The sequence below is a fragment of the Cyanistes caeruleus genome, chromosome 9 (genome assembly GCF_971803275.1).
Source record: "Cyanistes caeruleus chromosome 9, bCyaCae1.hap1.1, whole genome shotgun sequence".
NCBI lineage: Eukaryota > Metazoa > Chordata > Aves > Passeriformes > Paridae > Cyanistes > Cyanistes caeruleus.
The window spans coordinates 21,182,638-21,201,458 of NC_141709.1; the positions used below are offsets into that span (position 1 = coordinate 21,182,638).

The 18,821-nt window shown below is 37.7% G+C and overlaps 1 long non-coding RNA gene across 2 annotated transcripts in view; it reads left to right on the top strand.

The window, feature by feature from the left end:
* The window catches only part of LOC147651667 (uncharacterized), a 66,539-nt gene that overhangs the window by 14,848 nt on the left and 32,870 nt on the right, over positions 1-18,821 (top strand). The window contains exon 1 of one of the 2 annotated variants that reach the window (XR_015273780.1): positions 8,577-8,899. The exons of the other annotated variant lie outside the window; for it this stretch is intronic. This is a non-coding gene — a long non-coding RNA (uncharacterized LOC147651667). Of the gene's footprint in view, positions 1-8,576; positions 8,900-18,821 lie in introns of those variants that run through there. 2 annotated transcript variants of the gene reach the window in all.

The following is an 18,821-nucleotide window of genomic DNA, read 5'->3' on the forward strand; positions in this document are numbered from 1 at the left end:
GCCTGAAGTCATTTTATAGTTTTTATCCTTTTCCTTTTGTCATGGCAGTTTGCATTTCATTCTTTTTTCCAATTGCTTTTGCCTCATCTGTATAATAACCTCAGGACTCACTCCCATTTTTCCTTCCTGCACTGCTCACCCCATGCCCAATCTGCCCTGAGAAGAAGCACCCTGTGCAGCCCATTGATTCTGGCAGCAGGGAGCGGAGGCTGTATAGGAGCAAAGATTTCTCTACAGAACAAGCCCATTCCTCTCTGACCCCACCAGTGCTGGCTCTTTCCAAACAGCTCGTGTGTTTTGGCTGATGTTCACCCATATTGTAACAGCTGAAGGAAACTAATGACTCTCAGACGTTCCATGTGCTGCTACTCAGGGAACATAAACGCTTTCAGGAGGGTTTATTTCCTTTTCTCTCACAGGTCTTCCACTGTAGAGATGTTGAGTAGTATTTTTCAAATGCAGTGTCCTAAACTTTGACAGTTAAATAACACTTAAAAAACTGAAAGGGATGGGGAGAGAGAGAGGCTAACAAATAACACTGTGCAGAATATATTTTCAGTTTCTTACTATAAAAAGATTGAAGAGCCATATAATGATGGAGAACAGTAAAAGGCTGTATCTGGCTCATATGGAGGCTTAAAGGAGAAGGCTCTTATTATGCAAAAACCAAATAGATAATAGATATTAATATTAGCAAAATAGATATTAAAATTGGCTCCAGCAAGGCCATGAGAGCTGATCTTTTCCTCTCTATCTGCCCTTTACCATTAGAAGCTGTTTATCCTTGCTTGTAGAAAAGCAAAAGGGAGCAGAATGATCAAGAAAAGAACAACGCTGAGGAGGTGCTAGATTAAATTAACAAGATTCTCTAATTTGCTTGTTCTGCTGTGCTTTAGAGAAAGATTGGAAAGGCTGTTTGAGGTGGGAAGAGGAAAAAAAAAAAAGAAGAAGAAAGTTTAGTCAGCAACACAGAAAAAGAGCAACTGTGTAGAGGGGGAAAAGAGCAACAAAAGATGAAACAAATAATAGGAGACCTGACTAGAGAAAAGATGAAATAGAAGAAAGCAAAGGAGAATCAAAGCAGAAGGAAGAAGGAGAAGAAGGACATACAAGGAGGAAAAGATTCAAAGATGCTGTTAGGGATATCTCGCCAACACAAGAGAGAGGTGAAGTACTGCAGGGCAAAGGGAGAAAGGAAGAACAGTATGGGTATGGTAAGAGGTGACCAGTATTAAAATTCATTCAGGTGTGTAATGTTTGCACCTCTGTGACCCTTTGCCTGGGCACTCTCCTGCTCCATCCCTTTGCTGTCAGCAGAGAAGGCAGTAATGACACTCACTGCCTGGGCCTCGCTGATAGGCAAGTGAAAAAAATCTCTTTGGAAAGGACAAACCTCTCAAAAAGAAGTCATTCACATGTCAAATTAGTGGCTTTAATGAAAGTGGATAGAGACTAATGAAAGGTTAAACCTGTAAATTGCAATCTAACAAATGGGTTCACAGAAGACGGATCTCTTTTCATAGTGAGAAAAGAAATAATACTGACAAAATATTATTACCTTGGAGAGACCGTGACCAAGCCACAACTCCCTCAGAAGGCAGCATGCTCTCCTGCTGTTCTGCTGAGCTGGGCACTCCTGCTTCTCTTGAAGGATTGACAGACAAACAGCTCTTCATCGATCACTGTACTTTCAGAGTGCTTTGATCGTTACACTGAGTCTTCAGGAATATATACTATAATATCTCTGCCAGAAACCAGGCAGTTCAAAATAGAATCATTAAGTTCAGTCAGAAGTCTTGTTTACATTTTGTGCAGGGTTTAGGAATTATATAGGAAGTAAACTTTACAGCTGAGTATGTATGACAAAATTACAGTAAAGTCATAAATAAAAACAAGATTGGGATATGGGTTCTTTCATCTTTTCTATCCTGCTTTTATTTTTCTGGGATATTTTTTAAATTAGTTTGGTGATTGTTAGGGAAGGGCAGTAGAGGATACTCAGTCTTGACCCTGATATCTGTGAGAGAGCATAAAAAGATAGCATTGGAGAGTTAACAGGGCATGTACTATGTTTTGATTTGGCTGAACTTTTTCTTCGTATCTTAATCTTCATCTGTTCTATAGACTTCTTTCTTATATGTTTTGTTTTTCCTTTTTTCTTCCAGGTTTCTTTCCTAAAAATTTCCTAAAAATGTTTCATATCTTGTGTGTTGCTTATTACAAGGACTAGTTCCACCAACACTGGCCTTGTCACAAGTAGGATGTAGTGGGATTTTCAATTTCAAGTTCTTTGAGCAAGTGAATTTTGTTCTTACTCCTTCTTGATGAAGGGCACTCTAAGTAATTAGGAATAATAAAAATTTACTTGTTCAGGTGGAAAGCTTGACTTCAAGAGGTTACATTCTGCTATGTAATTATTTAATTTCACCATACACCATCAACTGCTTGCTCATGATGTGCCTTCCTTAAGGTTTGCTTATGTTGCTGTTCAAAAGTTTCAGGCAAATCAAGAAACTTCCTTTCCAATTTGTACAAGAGAGATCATGAATATTCTTTTCTTCCAAATAAGATGCATTTTTAAGTAGGACATGAATATAATAAATATGTTGTGCAAGGGTTATACTTCTAATTTTTCAGCACTTTGGGTATTTAGTAATTTGGTGTCACATCAGGAAGTTTTAATTTGAGTGTTTTATTGTGCCATACATTTAGTAGCAATCTGATACTGGAGAGAGGAAATTGCTGCAGTCCCTATTTTTCATGGTTTGTTTGAATGAATAATTAACTATCACACATGATTAATTTAAAATATTTAATAATAAAGTGTTTCAGTACACCTCATGTAACATCCTGTATCCCTTTCACAGTGTGCTGCATCTAAGAAATATGTCAGTAAAAAGTGGAGGCAGAAGAGCACGACTGTGAAGCCCAGCAGCCGAGGCACGGAGGGCAGCACAATGCCCTTCTTGTACCCAGCTGGGGCACATCTGGATCAAATGAGAGGGTGGAGGAGGGAGTGCAGTGAGAACAGACTCCAAGGGTTCCAAAAAAATCTTTAAACAGGAAGTTATAGATCAATTCTAGGGAGAACTAAAAAGAATGAGTTGGTCAGTCAAATTTTGTAAGGAAGTAAAGTTTGATCTTGTTGCTTTTGGAATATCAGAAGATCCAGTTGATGGTCAGCTGTGTGGCCAGTGTGTAGCTTTGTAGACTGGGTGTACACTCAAAGTCATGTCGTGTCCTTATGCCCTAGGTTTTCTGTGTGCAGAAGAAATATTGATATCTCTAAGCATTTTGAGATCATGGAAGAAAGCTCTAAGAATTCAGGGTATTGAGTAGCATTACCAGTTTGTATCTGAGGGATTGCAGCTTGCAGAGTTCTGTGCATTTATAAGAAATGGAGTCTGAAGCCGGTGCCAAACACTGAACAACAATATTAAGAGATGGAGGGTGGTTTAGCAGACATGGATGGTCTGGTGCTCTCTTCTTGTGATGGCATGCTCACAAAGAGAGCATCACTTCTTATAACAAAATCCTCTTACATGATACCTTGAAAACAAAAAGCAGAAAGTAATTGAGAATAAGAATGAGAAAAAGAAGTGAGAAGGAGTAGAAGAGAGGGAGAAAAATGTGTCTCTGCAGAAACTGCCTGGAAGGCTCAGTTTTATGGCATTTTCTGTGCAGTCCCCGGGAGGAGCCCAGGAGGAGCTCTTGGGCAGCCCATCAAACTCTGCTGTCCCAAGAGCTCTCAGCTGTGCAGGGACTCCCACCTCCTTTCTCAGATGTATGACTGTAGCAGCCAGAAGTATAATTTCAAAACTTTTCAAAAAAGCTTATATTATACCACATCCTTCCACTAATGATGAGGGCTTCCTGAAAACTTACTGAAGAGCAAATTCATCACAGGATTTCTGGGCAAGAAAACAGACTTTTTAAACATAATCCACATTAATATCCAAAATTTTGATGCTGTAGCAGTCTGAGTTACTAAAACTCCCACTGATTTCTGTATAGAGCTGAGTGTTTCTCAAGAGGTGCACAGCAGCTTGCAGCAGTGAACCAAAGCTGGGCTCTATTTCAGTCTTGTTCCCTGCCTGGAATATGTCGCCTTGGCATTTTCTGCTGGCTAGTTGGTGACTTTTAAGCAGGTGCGGAAAAAAAACCCCATTTACACTTTTCTTTTCTCATAATAGTTTTCTCATTAAACAGTTTTCTTTTTGAATAACTGAAAATTATTTTTAACTGGTCACCCTAAATTAGGCATTTCAATCCAGTTTTCTTTTTACAAGAGGATTCTGTGTTCAAGCCAGTGTGATTTATTCCAAACTCTTTCTAGCTCCTGGCTTGTAAGCAGCAGGTCAGTATGTCCAAAAAAATCTAACTATATTGTTTTGATTGCATTTTTTGAAAAATGGTGTGGGTTTTTTTAATATCTTTGACACTTCTGATTAGGCCAATAAGAAGCATAAACAAAGTTAGCCAAGGTAGAGGCACTTATGCAGTTACATGAAGTTTGTCTTTCCTTTCCCACTGAAATAAATGTGGAGTCTCCCCACTCAGTGTGGACAGAGCAGAGTTGAGCACTGGGATTTGCCTGTAAATGATCTTCAGTTCATGAGAATATTGTGCAAAATGTGAACCTGATCCAAAGCCTGTGGGTTCTTGGGGAATCTTTCCATTTACTTCAGTCAGCTTTGGTGCAGGCCCTTTGTGGAGGAGTGAGAAGGTATCTGAGCTGTTGCTGGTGGAAAGTTCCTCAAGGATATGTGGTCCATAAAATCTGACTCTTGCTATCAGGCAGGAAGAGTGAATGGGGCTGTAATTGCTGTTCTCAGCAACACTGTTAATGGATTTTCATTAGATTTCCCCTCATATTTGAAAGTTAACATGGTTGTCTTGTAAAAAAAAAAAAAATCAGCTTTTAACTCCCAAGCAATGTAATGAGTACAACTGTAAATTTGTCACAGAGAAACCTAGACTGAAATAATTGCATTAAAGTTTTTTGAGTGTCAGATATGATAATGATAGATGGCAGGGCAGAAAGAAGAGGTTTTGCCATTGATATGAGCCAATGCAATGATGGATCCCAAATGCAAGATCAGTTTTTGATGAAAATTCCATATTGGGTAAAGCTAATATGGATTGCATTACAATGAAAGTGTATTTTTCTCCTTTTATGACAAGTTTTCTGGGTTTTGGTGCATGTTAAGAATAACATGTTATGTGATTATGGAGTTCTGATAACATGTAAAGAAGGACTGCAGTACTCCTTATGGTGTGGAGTACAGTTTGGTTCCCTAATATATGTAGAAGTCTTAACAAGTCTCAAGGAAAAAGGTCTTTAAAAGTCAAAGTACAATGTCTGTAATGGAACTTGTTGTTTTCTCATGTTATCTGTTTATGCATTATGGAATTTTAAAAATAAATTATATAAATATTTATGCAAATGATGATTTATTATTCAGTAGTCAATCTTGGATACATTATAGCATAATCAGTTGTATGTTAAAAAGCATTTAATTTCATGCTTAATTAACATATTATAAATTGAGGAGAGAAAATTAAATTATTATGGACAGTTTGCAAATGTAATACGTACAGTGTTCTTCAATAATTGCATGAATATTGGATGTAATGTGATGTGTTACTGCCACTCTCTTTCGTGCTCACTCTTTAGTGATAGAGTGGAAGAAATGGGCTCCAAGGGATGTGTTCTGCACTGCCCTGAAGCAGCATCAGATTCCCATTAACATCAAAGGGAGCTGTGTGCAGAGGCAGGGAGCAGTATATGGCCCAGTCTGTGTAAATTACATCAGCTCCAAGTAGGCATCTGGAATTTTAAAATGCATCTACCTTTTGGGGAGCAATTTCCTGTAACTTGATTATTTTGGCAAATAGATGCATAGTTTGGGCCCAATCCTCCCCTTTGTTTAGTCAGTGGCAAAATTCCCACTGACTTCAGTGAGAACAGGACAAGGTGCCAAAAAACACGTGCGTACTTGTAGAGTTTGCCGAATTTCATAGAGCTGTGACTTTTGTAAAAGTTCCTGCCACAGAATATCGTTGCCTTGTTTTGTGCTAGCTTTGCTCTTTACATAATAAATTGCTGCTTTCAGTAAGGGGAGTAATGATTTCTTGAGCAACAGCAGAGACAAGATGTAGTGGTTCATAATATTTTCTTTGGGATCCTTGACTCCCTGGGAATTTGAAGCCAGCTGTTTGAATTGTGATTACAGTGCTTAGACCTAAGATTTCTGTGTAGGTTAGAAACTTGACTTTTGTCTAATTAAAAGTATTTCATAATGGAAAATGTGATACAATACACAGAGCTGGGGTTAGAAAAACGAAGGGCAGAGTGGGGCTGCTTACTTTTATTCAGCTGAACCGCACAAATTGGCTTCCAACTGAACTGTTGCTCTAGCTGAATAACTGAGTAATCTTTGCTGTTTAGAGATAAATAATAATACATGTTACTGAATTCCACTGACAAATAAATAATTTAATGATTGAGATTATATAAACATGCATATTGAAAAAAAACCACTGAGAAGTAAAGCTCCCTTCAGTTGATAACAGGACAGTTTTGTAAACCACTTAAAGCTGTGATAAAATCCTACTTGACTGGTCCACGAGCAGATGTGACAAGTTGAATTTATTTCCTCTCTTACCAGGAAGCTTTGCAGGAAACTCTTAACATATGGTGCTTTTCACTTCCATCTAGAGCTATAAATGTTATTGGAAAAGGATGTTCCCAGGAGCAGCAAGTTTCTGACGTTTCTGCCAAATGGACTCCAAATGATCCTTCTGTGGTTCAGAATTCCCCAAGTTCTTAGGAACTGGCAGCCAAGAATCTCTGATCTAAACACAACTCACTAATTTAATTATTTTATTATAGATCTGTGGAAAGCTCTTGCAGACCAGTGACTTTGCATCTGTATTGGATCTAGCTAGACAGGAAGTGCAAGTTAGAAGAGTATAAATATTTTGTTTCTTAACTGCTTTTTGCTTGAAAACTTGGAAACCATTTCACACACAAATCAGTCACGCAAGTGTGAATGCAGAGGAATGGGAAGTAGGCATAAAAGTAACATCAGCTTGTATTTGGTTTGTATTTTGAATGTTTTTATTTCCGAGGAAGACCAAGTAATGTGTGTCCAGTAGGTAGAATTAGCAATGCAAATCACAACATAACATTGTACAGCTGCACCTGAGCTGTCTCCTTGCCCCCACTCTGAAACGGTAAATTAAATATTTGTATATATAGAGAGAAAGGAAAATTAAATACTTGTATCACCCTTTTTTTGAGATGATAATACACAAGAAGTTCAAAAGAAGCAAAAAAAATACATGTTTTGTTTAATGTGGTTCTAGAATAATTCACTTTAAGAAAATGAAGGCTAAATTTTGCTACTTTACTTTAGGACTATTAGCCACTTTTCTGAGTGCCTGAACTTACATTGCAGAACAGTTTCACTTGTGGGTTCAGGTGGAGGATTAGAAAAGAAGGAATAGTGTCATGTTTCAGTCAGGATCTGCCTTGGAATGGCATTAAAAAGAGGAGGAACATGAGCTAGAGCTGGTAACTCAGGAAACCCTGAACAATCCTCCCTACCCCCTCCAGTTTCCTAGAGCCTGGGCATGACTGGTGGCAGTGTTTGGTGTGACCCTGAGAGAGTCCTCCAGTCCTGGGGGGCACCTGGGGTTTCTTTTTTTCAGTCAGCTCAGCTGTGAATAAAAACTAAGGCAGAGGCTGATGCTGACAGGAGGGTTTTGAGTTCCCTGGACATGGGCATTTTGCCATGAAAGCAAAAGGCTAAAGGTATGTCTGTCACACATACAAAATTTGATGAAAGGAAGGATATTGATTTGAAATGCAGCTTTGGCTTGGGTGTGACAGTGGGATTTTGCTTTCTGTCTCCCCCCAGTAATGGGGGTTTGTACTAAATGGGAGAGAAGATGGCATCCAGAGAACTACTGTGCCCCTGTCCTTCATGAGCTCTATGTGAGTGTGTAGGAGTGAAAAAGAATTAGTGGATCTAACTGCCAAAGACCTTACTCTGATAACTGCATTTTTCACACAAATAAGAAACAGCAGTCCTTGCACCAAAGAAAATGGTGATTTATCTGATGTCACAAGACTTGGGATAGGTCCAAGGATTATATTTCTGGTTTATGAAGGATGGAAAGCAAAAATGGTGATGAGCAGTGTTGCTGAAATTTGTGCTGGTGCTCTCTAGACCAGGAAGAATTGGAACTGCTGAAAGGCAGCATATAAAACAGGGGATGAAGAAGGATGATAAAACATTGAAATCAGGAATTGAAAGCTGAATGTGAGTAGATAGAAAAAATATTTTTAAAAAATGTCCAAGGAATCTTCATGAGAAAGGGAAATTCTACCTATGCCCACTGGAAAAATGAGTACATTACGTTGCTGAAGAGAAGAGCTATCTTAAGGGGGAAGAACTGGGTGAGAATCTAAGACCATATAAAAATGATAAAAATCACGGTTATGGTCTCACTGTGCAGCCAGTTTAGACTGTAAAAAGGTTGTTTTTTTCCTCCTTGTAGGTGCCGACCTCTTAAAGAGTGGTGGAAAAATACAGAGAAAGCATCTACCCACACAGGATTAGATTCTGACAGGACACTACTAATGCAACTCAAGTGGAGGGTCTATCCATTGATTATGTTAACTGGTAATTAATATTCTGCAAGCAAATTATGGCATCCCCTTTGAACTGCCTCAGCTGCAGAGAGAAGGCCCAGGCTATGCTCATGCACATCCTGAGCCCAGCTTTCAGCATCACATGAAAAAAATTTCATCACAGCACCTGCTTAGTGCTTGTGCTCCTGGACTCCAGGGAACAGCAGGAGTTCTTACTTCTCCAGGCTTTGCTGATGGGTGAGTCCAATTCAGTTCTCTAGAAATGATTTCCCAGGTCACACTCCCACACTGTTGTTGACCAAAATGTATTACAGCTATAATAGCATGGATTTATACTTTATATGTCTGGTGCCAGACTTGTGTACAGATGTATCAATAGTCTTTGATATCTTTCTGAACTAAAGATTGTTTTGGCAATTAATGAATGGTACCAAATACTTACATATTCAAAACATATGACATCATAGTATTCCTTAACAATTTAACTATCATAAATAGCTGTAGTTAACCACTTGGTTTAGACTCAGTGACTTACAGCATGCTAAACACTAACTCAAGAGAAAAAAAACTATTTTGTTTTCATTTGCATCAGTGCAACCTCACTGAATTCTCTGCAGTACATCTTAAAAGTGCAATTTGGACAGTAATTTAGCAAATTTTCTTATGTAGTAGAGCTGTTAAATATCAGTAAAATATTTTAATAATCAATTGCAATTTCATTGATATGCAATTGCCATTTTACTAAATCTCAATTAAATTCCCATTTTAGGCAATTCAGAGTGTGAATTAACATTCTCTATTGATAAGTAGTATTATAATAGATATTCAGTCTTGAGTTGAAGAAAAAAAATCAATTCTAACATTAGGTTTGATTCAGTATAAAATTCATCACACATTTCCAGCTCAGTGTAAATTCCTTCTTGCATCTTCTCTTGGTGCATATGTCTGTTCTTGGCCAGAACATCTTTGTAAGGGGACAGATTGCATTTCCTCTTGCTAGCTTTCACAAGCAGGACTGCACTATCTCCTCATTCCCTTCAAAATGCAAGCATGCTGTAAGAAAGAGGAGGTAATAGAGTGGACAGATTCTTTTGGCAGAGTGTGGACTTTGGGCTGCTTTGGGCAAATGTTCTAGGAGAACTTTCCCACCATGCTCCTTTGCTGTGCAGGGAGCAAAGGAGAGCTGAGGGGGATTGGTGAAGGAAGAGAGGCAAAGATGTGAGAGAAAATAAAGTGTATTTAGCCAGACAGAAAAGAAAGATCTGTGAAAGGCACAGCAAAAAATTAAGGACAGGGGAGATGTTAGAGGATTTTCTTTAGAAAAAAGGGCAAGGATAAATTTGCACAGAGGGAGAATTGAGATTGCTGTGTGCAGTGGGAAGGTAGAAACATCATGTGCTTTGCCTCCCTGACAGAGCTCATTGTATGAGCTACAGTCATTGACCCTAAGGAGTGCACTGACCACTTGTACTGAATCCTATCCACCCCCATGGATTTCAACCAAAGTCTGAGTCGTCATAGGAGTCACATATTTCAGCTGTAGCCAATACTTTCTGCTAAATCTGTCTGTCATAATGATGTCTCAGCAGGACTGGGCCTCATTCTTCTGTCACTGATCGGAGCAAATCCAATCGAAGCAAATTGGAGCCAATTGGTGTTTCTGTTATGCAGTGGCAGGAGAATTGAACTCATTGTCACTAAGGATATATCAGTACTTCCTATTAATGTCAGTTTTCAGTTTTATAACATTTTGTTAAAAGTTCCCTCGGGCTGTATTTGCTATACAGATTTTCAGAGAAGGAAGACATATTTTATATTGAGAGCTCATTTGGTTTGTTGTTAGAGGATGCTTGTGTTCAGAACTAACAGGGATATTAAATTCAACAAGTGAAGACAGTGTCACCTTTATTGTAGCTACTGGTCTGCAAAGGGACAATTGACCCAAATTTTTATTGAGCATTTGTGTTAGGTTTTGGACCAATTTAACTAGAATTAACATTTCTTTACTAAGCTCAGTACTTGGCAGTATAGTCATGACTTAGATTTTATAATAGATGACTTTTTTAATATTATATGCTCTGTATTAATACCAAATGTCCATGTTTTGCTAGCAACGGACTATATTTTGCCATTGGGCATGAACATGCAACTTTTGCTAATTTAAGTAAAGGTTAAAAGGACAATTTCAAGTATTATAATGGATTTTCATTTGCCATTTTTCTCTTTATTATTCTAAATGGATCTTAAAATGTGCTAGCTAGTTTTGTAAGTTTTAAGATATATTATTTAGTGACAGTTCTACTTTGGTTTAGGTTTTTATATCTATTTTAATTTCTGTAATTATTACTATTTCTTTCCCTGTTTATTTATGATGTCATTTTACCTTAAGGCTAGTTGTGGTGTAATTGTTCTGCCTTAAGCATAATTTTTCCCCATGGCTTGAGGATGAACACAGTGAACAGTGCAACCTAAAGATTGTTGTTGCTGACATTCTGTTTAGCAACAGAAATAAGCCTATGGCCCCTCTCATGGTGTTTTTCTCCTCTCAGGCTTACTGATGTAAATCAGGAGTAATACTACTTATTCCAGTAAAATATGGTGTTTCTCAGTGAGGAGACCTTTGTGCCATATCACTAGTCATACAGAAATACAATTATTGGAAGTGCTTCCCCTTGCTCATGATTTTGGCACAGTTTGAATGTATTTGGTGTGGCAGAAAATCCTGCTGCTCCCACTGACACAGGAACCCCAGCCTAGAGTGCACAACACAGGGAAACAAAACCCTTGATTATTGTCTTTGCAACTTTTCTTGTCTGCCTTTAAAGGCTGAGTCCAAAAGCAACAATGTATTTGTTAATAAAAAAGGAGTGGAATTTGGGTCTGTTTCACATATTTACCCATGAAAGGCCATCAGCTTAGCCCTGTATTTATACCTCAAAGTTCTCCCTGTTTTCTGCTTGCAGCAAAAGTCCTTCAGCTTTCAGAGGCTGATTCTCCATTTTTTTTCTAGTTTCACTACAGTTTGATAACATTCTTTTGGAAATCTGTTGCAGAGAATCCAAAATTGTGTTGCAGGCAATATGAAAGTGAGAGGAGCAGCTGATACAGCAGGAGGTTGTGTTGTCATATAGAGGCATCTTGACAGCCCAGGAAATGGACAAACAGAAACTGCACAAAATTTTGGAAAAGGTAAATATAAGGACCTGAAACTAGAAAGGAATTGATAATTAGTCCATGACTCAGTACAGGCTGGTTCTGGCCCATTGGCAAAGAGCTTTGTAGGTTTGAGGGTAGGTTGGTAGACACCACTGACCACTAGCTGGCCATTAGCCATCAGCATGCTCTTGTGGCAAAAATGGGTAACAACCTTCGTGTCTGCATTAGGCAGCACCTGGCCAGCACTGCAAGGGAGGTGATCCTTCCCCTCCACTCAGTCTCTTCTCAGTGGTGTCCAGCAAATAAAGAAGCAGTAATAGGCTCAAACTGAAATAGGGGAAACTCCATGCACACGTAAGAAAAACCTTTCTTACTGTGAGGTTGATCAAATGTTGGAGCAGGTTGCCCAGAGAGATAATAGGAGTCTCCATCCTTGAAAGTGTAAAAACTTGAATGGGGATAGCTCTGAGCAACCTGCTCTGAGCAGCAGGGTTGGACAAGATGATGGTCAGAGTTCCCTGTCCACTTCAGTGATTCTGTGACTCTCTTATCAATACCCCTGCTTACCAGATCTCAACATACATTCAAATCTTGCTTTCAAAGAATATCCAACTGTGAGAATAAATTGCCTACATGCAGTGCAGTCTTCAGCCTTCAGACATATTCAGTCAAAGAAATACCTGTGTATGATGGAGATGCTTATAAATTCTAAGGGTTTATATTAATTGTGATCTAGGCCTCCTTCCTAGTAGTTCTGCTGAGAGTTTTGTTGCTTTAGAGGTTTTTGTTTGGGTTTTTGTTGGTTTGTTTGGGTGTTTTTTGGTTCAACCTTTCACTGAAAGATTTCTCAATTCTTGTACGATTTACTAGCACCTACCTTCATGCTAGACACTTTCACTGGAGGTACTTTTGCAGCACATCTGTATTTATTCATAGAGCCTCTTCTGGGGAATGTGCACCCAGTAAAAGCTTTTACTAGGTTTTGTTATAGCTTGTATTTGATACAAGCCTGTATTTGATATTGTATTGAGCCAATCTATTAGTTTTGTTTCAATCCTCTGGCCACACTGAGAAAGACATCATACACTAGTCTTTTTTCAGTTCTGCAGAGAATTAAATTCTCTGTTCTTACTTCTAGAAGGTCTCAGTTTATCCCAAATATTAGGTTAATAAGACATCATGTGTTTTCTGTTTAACTTGTGGCATGACTTTCTTTGCTATTGTTTTTGTAAATAATTGTGATTCTCAAGATTTCTTCCAAGTGCTTAATTTGTTAGCATCTGATTCACAATATAGAAGATGTTAGTTTTGACCAGGCATAGAGACAAGACATATATTTTAATATATTAAGTTGAATAAGCAGAATCCTGAAAAATAGATTTTTTTTCCGGTACAAATACTTGTCTTCGTAAATTCAGAATTTGTTTTCCATGTGAATTTGCAGATGCATGTTTTAAATTCACAAACATCCATCCTCCTAGACTTGTTTATAAAAATGTTAAGAAGGTGATAAACAGAAAGAAGTTTAAGCATACTAATTTAAAGATATGAAATCACTTTGCAGAGACATTTCTTCATTATTTGCTCAGTTATAATTTGGACTCTTTGCCACCAAGATGAGAGCCAGACCCCTAACTCATTTTAAATAAATTACTGAGCAAATGATAATGACTTTTGGTCATTATCAGCATGGGCTTAAATTCATGCTGGTTTTCATCAGATGAAAGACTGTGTCACACTATGATTCCCTTGAGCCATCCAGTCCCTTAGCTATCAGCAGCACTTTAATTTTCTCTTAGAGACAGTATTATGTGAGCACTCAGCCTGGTTCTCTCAGAAAATGTGTAATTTTTCACTTTCAAACACAGATGTTCTACCAAGTTTCATCCAGAGAGGCTAAATCTACATTTTAAAGCAAGGACACCCTAGATGTTACTTTTGAAATAACATACAACATGGTACAAAGAAATAAATGAATATAATTGCATAACAAAAGTTATAAATCAGGCCCAGGAGACAAGACTAACAAAATAAAAGTGAAAAATTCACCTTTAATTACAGTGGTGAAGCCTCTGAGCCTGTGAAAACATTAATATGTAGAATTCTGATGCATATAGTCCTTAAAGGAGAATTTGCTAAACATCTCTCTTGAATATAATCTTGCAGATGAGAAAAAGTTTGGAGGTTTTTTCATTCTCACAAATTATATCATATCATATATCATATCATATCATATCATATCATATCATATCATATCATATTGTATCGTATCATTCTAAGAAAAAACTTGCTGATATTGAACACATTTTATCTGTGGAAATCACAACCTGGCCTTTAAAGAAAAGCACTTTGTATGAAATACGTCCTTTTAAATCTCAATATTCACCTTTTTTTTTTTTTTTTTTTACTATCAGAACCTTATATTTTCTCTTTTCTATATTTAGCTCTTTTTTTTTTTATCATCACACCAAAAACCTTCAGAATTTGCGTTCCTAGTCTCCAGGACATGAGAAACGTTTGAAAATTTCCTGAAGATTTGTGAGCAGTTAATGTTTTTTTTTGCATCTGGAGTCTGGCAGATAAAGAAATTCCAAGCTGTTTGTATGAGAGTTGCCACAAAGCCAAGGCAGGGACACGTTCCCAGGGCCCGTTTCCCATTGCCCTGCAACCTGTAGGGGCAAACAGCCGCTGCAGCAGCCACAGACTGAGTAGCAGATATTTTTTTTTCCCTGAAAAAACAGAGAAATTAAGTGAAATCATGGGAGAAATACCTGAACTAAGAATATTTGGGACTCCCACTGCAGACCCACAGGAACAGGCCTACAGATAATGAACGTGCCTAGCGGCTCAAGGCGTTGTGTTTAAACATCACACTCTTTCCTGATTGATGTAGACAGGCGCTTAATGGGGAAGTTTGGCTCTTTAGGTTTGTGTTTGGTCTCCTCACTATTCTACATAATGTTGCTGTTAAACTTGTCACAATTCTTTGTAGATACATTTCTGAAATGCTGCCAGCATTTACAAAGAGATTAATCTCTCCTTCCTCTCTGCATGAGTTTTCTTGAGAAAAACAGTTAACATATTTGCTCTTCCTTCAAGCAGATTTTATCTTGCCCTATATAGAAATATCATGAGACATCAACAAAGGATATCTTTATGCTATATAACAAACACATATCAGTTTAATATTGTGCTTGTGAACATCTGACACTTTAGAAGTAGCAGAACTGTGATTCAGTTCCTCAAAAGAAAATGATACAAGGTAGCAGGCCCTAATATATTCTTCTGTGAAGAAATACCTGCAGGCAAGGATAATACACGTATTCTCACGTAAGTCCTGACATCTTTGCTCAGTGAGTTTGGTTTGCTTGCTCTCCTTAGAAGCTGGAGAGTGCAGAGAAAGCTAAAGTTTGATGCAACCCAGAAAATTTAGTGGTCTTCTTGCTGCAAGCTTTGATTTCTCCTGTGCATCTTTGTGGCACTCCGGACTCTACCTTCTTCAGGAACAGCAAGCGTTTCTCTGGTCAAGCTGGTTGTCAGAACATCACCAGGTGTCAATTCCAAATCAGAGATTGTCCTGCAGACACCATTTTACAGCATACACATGATGTTTAAAGCCTTATCAAACCTGCTCTGAGTACTTCTCTCTAACTACAGCATATATAGAAAATGCCTGATAGGATGTGTGGGAGGCAGCTGACGCCATGAGATATTAGGAGGGTTTTAAAGCCAGAATCACAAGTTCCTTGTGAGCTTCTTTGGTCCTGCAACACCCCTATGGCATCTTCTGTGGGTTTTTTGGGGCGTACAATGGGATGGAAGAACCTTAAAACTGAGAAAAACCTAGAGGTTAAAATTTTTTGAGATGGATGTTGTGCTAGATGAACATGTAAAAAACATGTTTGGTTACTCTTTTCTTGCTTTGTACATAACTTTGGTTTTTGTACTGAACTTGAATGAAGTGCATCATTATAGACAAAATTATATCTTAAAGCTTTTGAGCGAAGAGAATGATGATGGAATGTAAAGCTTTCTTTTGTTTACAGCAATAATTATGGCTAGTGACTTTCCAGAATTCTTTTAGAATACTTGGGCTCTGGGTAGAGGTAATAACTGAGGGAAAAACATATCAGCACATTCATGCAAAATAATTTTTCTCACTGAACTTAAACTGGGAAAAAAAAGAGATCAGACATCTATGGTAAGATTTTTACTCTAGGAAAATCACTGCTGCAACTTATTTGGCTTCATCAAGATAGTATCATGCAACTACCATATCTGTCTACTTACCTGTGGAGTCAATCAGACAGAAAAGGGTAGGCAGCTAATTAAAAAAAAAAAAAGTTTTTAAACCTACTTAAGAAAATGGAAATTAGAAAAATGTTATAGATTAATCTCACTTTGTAGATACACTAGAATTTTCAGTTTTAACTTCATATTTTTTAGTTTCTTTCAAAAATGTGAAAAATAAGTGTGTTTGTAATTTAGTGTTTCTTTCATAGTTAAAACTACTGAGTTATGTAAGAATACATATTGGATATAGCAAGCAAGATTATGTTTTCTTTAGTATCTATTTATTTTATCATTACTATTCTTTTCTTGTCTGGAAGTGCAGAAAATTCTAGGATTTTTTTGTTGTTTTTTTTTTTAGGTAAACGGCATTATTTAAATGCATAAATTTGCTTAAGCCTCAATGGGTTACTCTGACTTGTAAGGCTATTACTTTTCCAGTTGCAAGCAATAATGATACTGCAAAGATATTCCAGTGGAGAAAATATTTAAATAAACTCTCTTCATCCAAAAATGAGATGCAGCATATTTACATTTTTATTTGATGAAGCCTGTTCCTGCTATCTTTGTTCTTAATTTGGTCTCAAAAGAATTAGTAGTAAGAGGAAAAATAGTCTGTAAATATGTATGAAATCAAATTTAGAGGGTAGGCTAAAAGGTATTGACTGCCAGCAGTGCTTAACAGCAGGAGGCAAAATTTCCTCCATAGTTTTCTTCTTGGCTGGAAACACATTGCCTTCCATCTAGATTATTTAATCCTCAAAATGCACATCAAAGCTTCTCATCGGGTGGCGTATGTCTTTACAGGCAGTTGAATGTCAAAGATCTAGCTTAAAGATTTTTGAAAAATGTAAAACATAATAGATCCCAGATAATAACACAGCAGTGAAGCTCCTCTGCTATTCCTTCCAGCAAAGGACTGGTATTGCAGGTTGCAGCTAATCCTTGTGGCAAAAGAGCAAATTTCCTGCATGAGAATTTGTGACATCCCTCCAACAGATAGAAACAAAATGATCGAGTCATGTTACTGGACTAATATTAGCTTGTTAACAATTCCCTTCTCTCTTTACACTTGTGGCTTGCCAGAACAATAAGCTATGAGTTATCTCACTCCTCCAGCCCAATTAGACATTGGAAAAATGAATGCAAAATATGCATGAAACATTTTCCGCTTGTATATTCTTAACAGGATGCAGGTTTCAACACTGTCCCTCTAAATTAATTCAGTCTCTGGCAAGAGCTTATTCCTTGAAAGGATTGTATCAATTCTCATGAATGATTATCCCTTTCTTAGGGAGTATCTTAAAAAACTTTTTAACCATTTTGGTTTGTATTTCTGAGCTTGAATTTTGCTCTGACATGAGTACATAAAATAGCCAGGCATTTGTAAGGAGCTCCACAAGGAGACTAAAGGAATGTGGTACTGAAGAGTGCTTTGCATTTTGTTAATACCCCTGCTACAGGAGCTGGGCTTACCCCATAACAGCTGCCAAAATCAAAGGGGAGGATACAAAAAAGAACAGAGAAATAAAATGTCTCTTCATTCTGCTGTGAAGATTCCTGTTCTTCCCTTCCTTAATATTTGTTTAAATACCAGTGATACAATATTTCCTATAGATGGCTCAGCTGTGACACAGAAATAATGCCGATTACCCAGGGGTTTCATTTCGTGTCTGTTTAAGTCAGAGTTATTTTTTAAATCCTGGTTAGCCTTGTTCCCATCTCTATCCATGACCTTCTCTTTATATTTTTTTATTTTTTTTTTGATTTATCCTTTCCTTGTAGTAGTGTTTCCCTTCAAGCAGTCTTATCTCTAGTGGTGTCAATGCTCTCTCTGTTTCTGCTCCCTGTGGATGACTGAAGTGGAGGGGTGGCAGAGGCAGCCTGGCCATGCTGGGGCACAGTCCTGGAGGCAGCCCTGGGAACCTGGGCCCAACAGGTGTAATACTGTCAAGGTGTGCCCTTGCTTCTGCCTTTTCCTCTCACTTGGTAGGCAAATGAATCAGCATTTTCTCTACTTTCAGAGTACAGAGTAGTCAAACATCATCCTCAATGCACCACCTCTGACCCGAGAGTGAGAGATGCTCATTTAAGTCACAGAATGATTCAGTGCAATACGTGGCCTTTCACTTCCAGCTGAAAGCTGATCTTATGGGATGCAAAGCCACAAGTTCTCTTTGACAGACTGACTGATTTAGAGTCTCTCTGTGTCTTAAGAGGTGCCTAGTGCTACTTGGGCTGAGACTATAATGGGGATTTACTTTATCGTTAAGTAAGTGTAAAAATCAACAGCAGTGTCCAATGGACTCAACAGTCATCAAATAGTAATCCATCTTTGAAGTAATTCTGTGTTAATTATTTACTGTAAGAAGAAGTTATAACATCAAATAAATGCATCACACCAGGCACTATATAATTAACTAAAGATGCATTGCATCCAAGCAATGAGAAATGTGCATTTATCACCTTGAAGCGTAATTTTAACTTTTTTTTAAAAAGTGGTCATTTAAATATTTCAAATGTTCTTTTAAATAGTTTTAGTGGTTTTGACATATATTTTTTTGTTAATATTTATTGCTCATTTGATTGAAGTATAACTGTAAATGTAGTGCTTCATATATTCTTATATTCATAATGTTTCTTTAGATAAGTGTGACTGCTTAGTCATAAAAGTGATTTGTTTAGAAAAGCCCTTTTTTATCCTGTTCACTAA